We start from the raw sequence: 10,105 nt of genomic DNA, 5'->3' as shown, positions 1-10,105 counted from the left end.
AGAGCTGCTGCTGCTGCTGCTAAGTCGCTTCAGTCGTGTCCGACTCTGTGTGACCCCATAGATGGCAGCTCACCAGGCTTTCCCATCCCTGGGATTCTCCAAGCAAGAACACTGGAGTCGTTGCCATTTCCTTCTCCAGTGTATGAAAGTGAAAAGTGAAAATGAGGTCACTCGGTTGTGTCTGACTCTTCACGACCCCATGGACATTAGAGTAGGTCATTCTTTATGCCTAATTTTTAATATATTTTTAAATGAAGTATAGTTGATTTACAATGTTGTCCTGATTCTTTTTTAAACCTATTAGAAATATTTCCACACATACATTGGTGTAGTAGTAATTCCAGTGACATGTTATTTGAGAGAAAAATAGAAGTAAAAAAAAAAAAAAAGAAAGAAAAACACTGCAGAAATTCAGATTGTGTCTGTGTGTGTGTAGTTTGTAGTGATAGGAGATCTATCATCAGGGGTCAGTATATAATTTCTGTGGTATTGCATTCAGAGGTCTCTTGCTATATGGTCCCTTATTATTTTTCTGAAAAACTGTATCTGTTTTAGAAAAGTTGATAATGGCTAATGTGGCTATCATAGTGTAGAAAAATGTTTTTGATAACTGAGGGGAAGAATGGCTTTTCAGGTAGTGTTAGTGGTAAAGAATCTGCCTGCCAATGCATGAGACTCAAGAGACACAGGTTCCATCCCTGGGTTGTGAAGATCCCCTGTTGTAGGAAATGGCAACCTGCTCCAGTATTCTTGCCTGGGAAATCCCATGGACAGAGGAGCCTGGCGGGCTACAGTCCATGGGGTTGCAAAGAGTTGAACACAACTCACTGACTGAGCACACACACGCAAGGGGAAGAATGGGTTAGAAGGAAGGAAGGCAAGGTATTTAGTTAATATTAAATTATTTTCTGTGGATATGCCAATAATATAGAATGTATTGACCTTCATTTTTGTCTTTTGAGATCATTGAGATTACATTTCTACAATCTGCTTATGACATTAGGATCCTGGTATAATTAAAACCAGGGCTATCCTGGTGGCTCAGTAGTAAAAGAATCCATCTGCCAATGGAAGAAATGTGTGTTCTATCCCTGAGTTGGGAAGATCCTCTGGAGAAGGAAATGGCACCCACAGTAGTATTCTTGCCTGAGCAATCCCATGGACAGGAGCCTAGGGGGTTACAGTTCCTGGGGTTACAAAAGAGTCAGACACAACCTAGTGAGTAAGCAACAACAACAACATAATTAAAACCATATATTTGGACTTAGAAATTTTGCACATTTTTAAAAGTAGAGGAACCAATCTTTCACTGATGGCTATAAAGATAATGTTGTGAGTGCATGAAAGCATGAAGAACTCCCAATCATGAGTTTCATTTGTATGCACACTCATTAATTGAACACATTTTTGTTTTCATTTTCTAAAGTGACATATTTTCTTATGCTCATCATTTACTTGAGGTCAGTTATCCTCAACTTGCTGTGGGATCTCAGGACAAGGATAAATGGGACCAGATTTGACAGTCAAGGTGCCTGGCACTCCTCTAGGTGCTGAAGTGAAGTGGAGAACAACCGTGAACTCCAGTTCCCTAGGAACTCTGTTCAGTAGGAAAGAAACCCCAACACCATCAGTTCTGGTGCTGATGATGAGAAGCAAAAAACACAATACACTGATAGAGCTGAACTTCTCAAACATGGCATTTGGGTCCAGATAATGCATTGTAGGAGGGGACTGTACTATGCATCATAGGATTGTTTATCAGCATACATGGCCTCTGTTCGCTACAGGGCACTTGTTTCCCCCCTACCCCACACCCAGCCCTAGGTAGTGACAACTGCAAAAGTCTGTAGACATTACCGATGTCTCCCTTAGAGGAAATATCACCCTTGGTTAAAAACTGCTGTGATAGAGGATACCTGGAGGGCATGGGGATGTGGAGAATTGGTGTAGCTTTAGCTGGATTGGTTAGGAGCTGCCTCTGGGAAAGTGGGGAGTTTGAGTTGAAACCCAAGGAATGTGTAGATGGCAGACATGTGGAAGAAATCCAGCAAGTGCAAAGGTACTGAGGTAGGAAGAGCTTGTATATTAAGAGGGAGAAAGTAAGGTGTGTTCTAGTGTGGCTGAGGCAGAGTGACTGAGGAAGACTGAAAAGAAATGAAGCTGGAGAATCATGTACCATTTCAGATGCTGATGCAAAGGGCTGTATGAATGTATCTGTTTGAGGAAAAACCCATTCTTGGAATAGAAAGCACTTTTGCTATCAAGGGTTAAACCTGCAGAGTATATATTAACATTTATTAACATGCTTTAGGTGATACTGTCCTAAGTTCAGAAGTAAAAATCCAGTTTGATTGGCATGACAGGAGAGGGTACATAGGGAAAGACAGGGTAGAGTCCTGGAAGTGTGGGCCTTTCCATAGGACTGTGTGAGGATGCCCAGGCCTAGGAAGGTGGGTCCTGGAATAAGAGGGCCAAAGTTTGACTCCAAAGTTTGAATCACATGGACCTGGAAGCAGATGACCCAGTCTTCCCAAACTTACACCTTTGAATCAGTAGAGTGGAGTAGGTGCTGCCTTCAGCTAGTTCATGATGGATTTTTAAAATAGTTATGTGTTTTAATTGCATTTTTAGAAAACAATGCATTAAAACTATGATTTAATGGATATTATTTAGGATGACTACAATTTTAGTTAACCTAGAACAACTTGAGTGAATAATGGCAAAAGGACAATGTGAGTTTGGCAAAGGTTATGCCGATGCCTGAAGCCTAGGAGACAATGAGTTAGATTGGGATCCCCAACCTCTGGACCTTGCACTGGCACCAGTAGGAGTCCTGTTAGGAAACTGGCCACCCAGCAGGAGGTGATTGGCAGCAAGGTTCATTTGCTGTTCCCTATTGCTCCCCATGAATTGTATTGCCACCTAAACCATTGCTTTCATTACTGACTAAACCATCCCCTGCCCCTCCTCCACAGAAAAATTGTCTTCCAGGAAACAGGTCCCTGGTGCCAAAGGTTGGGGATTCTTGAGTTAGATCAACTGGGCACTCATTAGAATACAGATTCCTGGGGTCTGCTCCTGGAGATTCTGATTCAGTAATAAAGGTGGCATCTGGGAATTTATTTCTTATTGTTTAAATTATAGAAGATAACTTTAAGTAATAATTTAACAGCAAAGAGCCTGAAAGAATAAGCTTTCTTTAGCAATGCAGCTCCAGAAGTTTCACTTCTTCCTCTTCCTTTTCTCTTTCCTAGCTAGAAATCTCTTAAAATACTTGGACCCTGTTGAAAAGACCTTTTATATTAGAGTGGGGGTAGATCTATTGACAGGGAAAGAGCCAGTTCAGTAACCATCCACAATGACAATGATAAAAATTTAGTCCACTTCTTCTGTCAGAGTCCATTTTCAAATTGTCTCTGTGCTGTCATATGCACTAAACTTTCTCCTTTTGAGTTCTCACAAAGAATAACTCTTCTCAAAGCCTCTTTGCTAGAAAAACCAATAGAATAGGAAAATCAATCAGTTCAGTTCAGTCCAGTCTCTCAGTTGTGTCCAATTCTTTGCGACCCCATGGACTACAGTATGCCAGGCCTCCCTGTCCATCACCAATGCCAGGAGTTTATGCAAACTCATGTCCATTGAGTCGGTGATGCCATCCAACCATCTCATCCTCTGTCATCCCCTTCCCCTCCTGCCTTCAATCTTTCCCAGCATCAAGGTCTTTTCAAATGAGTCAGCTCTTCGCATCAGGTGGCCAAAGTATCGGAGTCTCTGCTTCAGCATCAGTCCTTCCAATGAATATTCAGGACTGATCTCCTTTAGGATGGACAGGTTTGATCTTCTTGCAGTCCAAGGGACTCTCAAGAGTCTTGTCCAACACCACAGTTCAAAAGCATCAATTCTTCAGCGCTCAGCTTTCACAATAGTCCAACTCTCACATCCATATATGACTACTGGAAAAACCATAGCCTTGACTAGACGGACCTTTGTTGACAAGTAATGTCTCTGCTTTTTCATATGCTGTCTAGGTTGGTCATAACTTTCCTTCAAAGAGGAGCAAGCATCTTTTAATTTCATGGCTTAAATCACCATCTGCAGTGATTTTGGAAGCTCCAAAAATAAAGTCAGCCACTGTTTCCCCATCTATCTGCCATGAAGTGACGGGACCAGATGCCATGATCTTAGTGTTCTGAATGTTAAGCTTTAAGCCAACTTTTTCACTCTCCTCTTTTACTTTTATCAAGAGGCTCTTTAGTTCTTCTTCACTTTCTGCCATAAGGGTGGTGTCATCTGCATATCTGAGGTTACTAATATTTCTCCCGGCAAGCTTGATTCCAGCTTGTGCTTCTTCCAGCCCAGCATTTCTCATGATGTACTCTGCATATAAGTTAAATAAACAGGGTGACAATATACAACCTTGATGTACTCCTTTTCCTATTTGGAACCAGTCTGTTGTTCCATGTCCAGTTCTAACTGTTGCTTCCTGACCTGCATACAGGTTTCTCAAGAAGCAGGTCAGGTGGTCTGGAATTCCCATCTCATTAAGAATTTTCCACAGTTTACTGTGATCCACTCAGTCAAAGGCTTTGGCATAGTCAATAAAGTAGAAATAGATGCTTTTCTGGAACTCTTTTGCTTTTTCCATGATCCAGTGGATGTTGGCAATTTGATCTCTGGTTCCTCTGCCTTTTGTAAAACCAGCTTGAACATCTAGAAGTTCATGGTTTACATATTGCTGAAGGCTGGCTTGGAGAATTTTGAGCATTACTTTACTAGTGTGTGAGATGAGTGTAATTATGCAGTAGTTTGAGCATTCTTTGGTATTGCCTTTCTTTGGGATTGGAAGGAAAACTGACCTTTTCCAGTCCTGTGGCCACTGCTGAATTCTCCAAATTTGCTGGCATATTGAGTGCAGCACTTTCACAGCATCATCTTTTAGGATTTGAAAAAGCTCAACTGGCATTCCATCACCTCCACTAGGCTTTAATAGGTCATTATTAAGTATTTCAGTTCAATGAAGTATTCAATGAAAAGGCTGGAAGAGAGATAACAGAGCAAAAGGAATTACTGAAATGTTCAGAGATCACATTGCACACACACACACACACACACTTTGAGAGAGAGAAAAGGAACAATTAGAATAATGGGCAAAGATAAGTCAATTCACTGAAGGGAAAACATAAGTTTAATATGTTCACTTATGTTACCATTAAGTGAAGAGATGATTAAAGTCAACAGAAGTCAGAGAAATCCAAAGGGAACACAGTAGCACATTGCATCTGTCAGCATAGCAAAAATTCTAGAGGGATCATATTGTTAGCAAGGTTGTGGGGAAACAGAACTCTGAAGCACAGCAGGTAGGAGTAAAACAGTGCAGTTGTTCTAGAGAGAGCTTAAGAACCTGTTGAAGTTAAGTGTGTGACTAACCTACCTAACTTGAAAATTAGCAACTTGTTTCAACAAATTGATGTCTAAACTTGAGTTATTTGTGAGATCCTGCAAATGCGCCTTGACCTTATTCCAAGGATATTCAGTGCTATCATAGGGCATGTTAGTCAGACAAAAAGAAGTAAAATTCCAGTGACAGCGTATACGTGTTCGGAAAGTCAGTTGCTGCATTTGATCTCCTAAATAGATAACCACAGTTTGTAACTCATTAATTCATGTTTGTAATTGCTGATCTATTTGAGCTTGTAGAGTCCACAGATCATGAGAGTCTTTGTGCCAAGCAGTGATAAAATCATGATTTTGTATAGAATTATGTAAAGCCATATCAGACAAAGTTCCTACAGTCATAATGGAGATAAGACTTAAGATGCCTGTGATAATCCACCCAATGATGCGCTTAGATCACCTAAGCCCAGTTTTCAACAATACAGAAAGAAATACAGAATCAGTCTAAGGCTCAGTTAAGTTTACAGGAAGCCATAAACTTTGTTTAACTAGCGCAATGCTAACATTGTGATATGAAATGGTGTGATTAAGGCAGGTATACAATACACATTCAGTACAATTGACAATCTTGGCTGATAAGTCAATATCAAAATGCCCTACAGTAAACAAGTACGGAAGGTGAACACATGACTGAATATAGCCAGTACTATTATATAGGAAGGTATAATTAGAAGGACGAAACATACCTACAGTCCCATAAACACTAGCGAAGTGCTCTAAAGCTGCTGGAATTTTCCAAATGTGCCATTGCTCCAGCCCCACAATGGGGACAACAATCCTGGATCGTGGGGGTGATAAGCCCCCGTTATACCAATTCAGCAGTATGTCCTTATCAGTCCAGAAACTTGTCTTAGATTTATGAAAGCCTACAATGCTTGATCTATTAAACCAGGAGCAGTTATGATGTTACTCTTGCTCTTCAGTGTTTGCTCAGCCTGATGAGTCATGTTTTTCACTTGAGCCCATGTCGGGTAAGGATTCAGATGATGGCATTTCCTCATTGGCTCCTCCAGGGTCATTGATGAGACCCTTTGCGTCAACTTTGTCACTTCCCGAGGGACTCCGGTCTTGGGGTCCCTCTTGGCAACGGACATGGCGAAAGGGAACCCAGATTTCCCTTCCATCTGCAATGACAAGACCATAACCCTTGCCAAGGAGTCGTAAGATTCCTGGAAGCCACTGATTAAATTGCTTATACCATATTGGTGTATTGGTTTCTAATTTGCTCTTTTTGTCTTCTGCAAAATGTCTATCTGCATGAGTATCAGAATTATTTTTTGTTAAGTTTAAAAAATTCAGGGAATAAAGAGTTAAAGATAATAGTAATTGAGGGTTCATGGGATAAGAAGTGTATCTCCTCCTCCATATTCCCCCTTTCTGTTTTAGTAAATGAGTTTTTAGGGTGCGGTGGGCTCTTTCAATAATGGCTTGACTTTGAGGATGATAGGGTATTCTTGTAATGTGTGTGATGTTCCATTCTGATAAAAATGAATGAAAAGAATGCGAGGTGAATGTAGGTCCATTGTCTGTTATCAAGACAGAAGGAATCCCTATAATGGGGAAGGTGAGTAAGAATGCGGAAATGAAGTGTTTATTGGATTCTGAAGAGATAGGTACTGCCTAGATAAAGCCTGAAAATGTATCAATTGAGACAAAAAGCAAAGAAAACTTTCCTAAGGAGCAGTGAGTGAAATCAGATTGCCAAAGGGAGTTAGGCTGTTGCCCTCGGGGATTAATTCCTGAAATCGTAGTACGTATGTGCAGAGGGGCGCAGACATCATAGGTTTTAATAATATACTACGCTTCAGTGAGAGGAATATGGTATTTAGAGTGCAATCTGTTAGCACTGGTATGAAGATTAGCATGTTCGTCATTGGCAGATGTAAAAATGGGAGCTACGAGCCTGTCAACAGCATCATTTTTTGCGAGCAGAGGGCCAGGTAAACCTGAATGAGCACGTATACGTGCAATAAAGAAAGGTTCCATACGTGAACGAATTAAAGCTTGAGTCTGTGAAGAGAGAATATATAATTCTTCATCTAGGTTGTATAAAAAGGCAGTAACAAAATCAGGAAAAAGGGAAGCAAGGTATTTGGAATCAGTATATATGTTGAAGGATAATGGTTGAAGCAACAAAAGAGCATATAAAGCATACAACTCCACTCTTTGCACTGAAGAATAGGTAGTGGGTAATTTCTCTTTGATATCAGGGCCAACAATCCCTGCTATGCCTTTCTTGTTGCCATCAATGAAATAGGTGGGTGCATTGATAATAGGCTGGGATGCAATGATATTAGTTACAATGAATTTAGTACATTGTAGAAAGTCCCATAATTTTCCTTTTGGCAAATGAAATGAGATAACATTCTGAAAATCACTTAATGCCATTTGCATGGTCAGGTTACACTATAAGGCAATTTGCAATTCCTTTTTTGTCAAGGGAACGTGTGTTGCATATGGATCAAATCCAGTCAAAGTCTGTACATGGCTTCTTCCTGACATAATTAAATGCCCTATTTTCTCAATATATGATACAATTTTTTTAGACTGTTCAGTGTGTAAATATACCCATTCTATTGGGCTATGTTGAGTTATAATTGCTGTGGGTGAATGTTCTGTGGGAAATATATATAAAGAAACTGGTTGATCATAATCTAGCCGAGTTGAAAAAGATTGTTGAATGTGTTTCTCCATTAAGGCCAGTTCTTCTTTGGCCTCTTTTGTTAGCCGCTTAGGGCTATTAGGGTCGGGGATCCCTCTAAAATTTTAAATAGATTTTGTAAGGCATAGGTGGGGATGCCAATAGATGGCTGCAGCCAATTAATATCTCCTAGCAATTTTTGAAAATCATTCAGTGTGCATAGAGATTGCATAGAAATTTGAGTTTTTTGAGGTTTGATTTTAGATTCTTTCATAACATGTCCTAAATAATTAAAGGGTGCTTTCCATTGAATTTTATCTGGTGCTACAAGCAGGCCATGATTTTGAAGAGTAGTAATAACTTAATTATATAACTGTTGTAAACAGAGTTAAGATTCCACAGAGAGAAGTATATCATCCATATAATGAATTAAAAATGCAGTAGGATACTTATCTCTAATGGGTTGTAATAAAATAGATATGAGATATTGGCAAATGGTAGGGGAGTTCATCATTCTCTGAGGTAGCACCTTCCATTGAAATCTTTTAACAGGAGCCATGTGATTTATAGAAGGAACTGAAAAGGCAGAACATTTTCTATCTTTAGGGTGCAACGGTATAGTAAAAAAGCAGTCTTGGAAGTCAATAATAACTACAGACCATCCTTTTGGTACCATAGAAGGGGAGGGCAATCCGAGTTGTAAGGGCCCCATAGGTAACATGGTATTATTAACATTTCTTAAATCTATCAACAATCGCCATTTTCCTGATTTCTTTTTTATTACAAAAACAGGGGAATTCCATGGGGAAAATGAAGGTTCTATATGAGCTTTTTGTAATTGTTCATTAACTAATTGTGTAAGAGTTGCCAATTTTTCTTTAGTTAGGGGCCATTGAGGTGTCCATACTGGGGTATCAGATTCCCAATCGAGGGGCAGCGGTGTTAACTCAATGGCCCCCATTAAAAAGGTTCATTTAAAGAAATTGTGGCTTTTGTTTGCTCAAGAAAATTCAGTCCCCATAAATTGATAGGGATATTAGTAATATATGGTTTAAGATAAGCTACAATTTGATCAGGGCCATACATTTGTAAATAGGATGCATTGACAAAAGTTTGTGTGGTATCAGCTTTATCCACTCCTTATAGTCTAGAAGGAGCCACAACCTTACCCCAATCGAGGGGCCATTCTGCAGCTCTAATGATTGAAATGTCAGCTCCAGTATCTAACATGCCTGTGAAATTCTTTCCCCCTATGTGTAAAGTAAGCATGGATTTCTGATGTTCCTTTAATAAGGTGGATAGTGCAGCAGTAAGGTTGGTACTGCCAAAGCCTCCTTGCCGAACTTTATCAGATGCCTTCATTGGTTTAACTTATGGCAAAAGTAAAAATTGTGCAAAATGTCCCCCTTTTTGTAAGTATATATTTCCCATTTTCACAACATTTACCATAACATGTATTTTCCCTTCATAATCTTCATCCATAACACCGGTCAAAACCATTAAACCTCTCATTGTGCAGCTACTACGTTCCAAAATCAGTCCCATTGTCCCGGGTGGAATCAGGCCATAATATCCAGTGGGAATTTTGTGGGGGTTGTATAATTCTTTTAGTTCCATATCATAAGGACTAGGTATATCAATGCAAGCATTCTTAGATGTAGCTGCTTGTAGCGTCATAACGCTAGGTCCTCCTTTTGTAGTGGGGCTAGAGGATGGCCCCTTTATTAGTTTCCCTGTTGTTTTTGTTGTGCATTGGGGTTCAAGGTGTTTCCATCCTTATCAAATTTAGAATGACATTCACTCAGCCAATGAAACCCCCTTTTACATCTTGGACATACTCCTGGGGGTCTCTTCCTATTAGAAGTAGTATTATTTTTTCTGGCCTGTGTTGGCAGGTGACATTGTTTTTTCATATGGTTGGGCTTTCCACAGTTAAAACATTTGGCATTAGCAGCTTTTTGTACATTAAAGGTTTCTAATGTTGCCAATTTTGCTCTATGGGAACTAGAT

This window comes from Bos indicus, chromosome 7 (genome assembly GCF_029378745.1).
Source record: "Bos indicus isolate NIAB-ARS_2022 breed Sahiwal x Tharparkar chromosome 7, NIAB-ARS_B.indTharparkar_mat_pri_1.0, whole genome shotgun sequence".
Lineage (NCBI taxonomy): Eukaryota > Metazoa > Chordata > Mammalia > Artiodactyla > Bovidae > Bos > Bos indicus.
The sequence above is the reverse complement of the archived record's forward strand: the minus strand, read 5'-3'. Positions refer to the sequence as shown.